Raw genomic sequence first — 1353 nt, forward strand, 5'->3', positions numbered from 1 at the left:
CTGTCTGACTACAGTCTAATGACAACATAACACCCTGTATGACTGACTACAGTCTAATGACAACATAACACCCTGTCTGACTGACTACAGTCTAATGACAACATAACACCCTGTCTGACTGACTACAGTCTAATGACAACATAACACCCTGTCTGACTGACTACAGTCTAATGACAACATAACACCCTGTCTGACTGACTACAGTCTAATGATGACATAACACCCTGTCTGACTGACTACAGTCTAATGACAACATAACACCCTGTCTGACTGACTACAGTCTAATGACAACATAACACCCTGTCTGACTGACTACAGTCTAATGACAACATAACACCCTGTCTGACTGACTACAGTCTAATGACAACATAACACCCTGTCTGACTGACTACAGTCTAATGACAACATAACACCCTGTCTGACTGACTACAGTCTAATGACAACATAACACCCTGTCTGACTGACTACAGTCAAATGACAACATAACACCCTGTCTGACTGACTACAGTCTAATGACAACATAACACCCTGTCTGACTGACTACAGTCAAATGACAACATAACACCCTGTCTGACTGACTACAGTCTAATGACAACATAACACCCTGTCTGACTGACTACAGTCTAATGACAACATAACACCCTGTCTGACTGACTACAGTCAAATGACAACATAACAGCCTGTCTGACTGACTACATTCTAATGACAACATAACACCCTGTCTGACTGACTACAGTCTAATGACAACATAACACCCTGTCTGACTGACTACAGTCTAATGACAACATAACACCCTGTCTGACTGACTACAGTCTAATGACAACATAACACCCTGTCTGACTGACTACAGTCTAATGACAACATAACAGCCTGTCTGACTGACTACAGTCTAATGACAACATAACACCCTGTCTGACTGACTACAGTCTAATGACAACATAACACCCTGTCTGACTGACTACAGTCTAATGACAACATAACACACTGTCTGACTACAGTCTAATTACAACATAACACCCTGTGTGACTGACTACAGTCTAATGACAACATAACACCCTGTCTGACTGACTACAGTCTAATGACAACATAACTCCCTGTGTGACTGACTACAGTCTAATGACAACATAACACCCTGTCTGACTGACTACAGTCTAATGACAACATAACACCCTGTCTGACTGACTACAGTCTAATGACAACATAACACCCTGTCTGACTGACTACAGTCTAATGACAACATAACACCCTGTCTGACTGACTACAGTCTAATGACAACATAACACCCTGTCTGACTGACTACAGTCTAATGACAACATAACACCCTGTCTGACTGACTACAGTCTAATGACAACA

Source organism: Oncorhynchus kisutch, linkage group LG29, assembly GCF_002021735.2.
Source record: "Oncorhynchus kisutch isolate 150728-3 linkage group LG29, Okis_V2, whole genome shotgun sequence".
Classification (NCBI taxonomy): domain Eukaryota; kingdom Metazoa; phylum Chordata; class Actinopteri; order Salmoniformes; family Salmonidae; genus Oncorhynchus; species Oncorhynchus kisutch.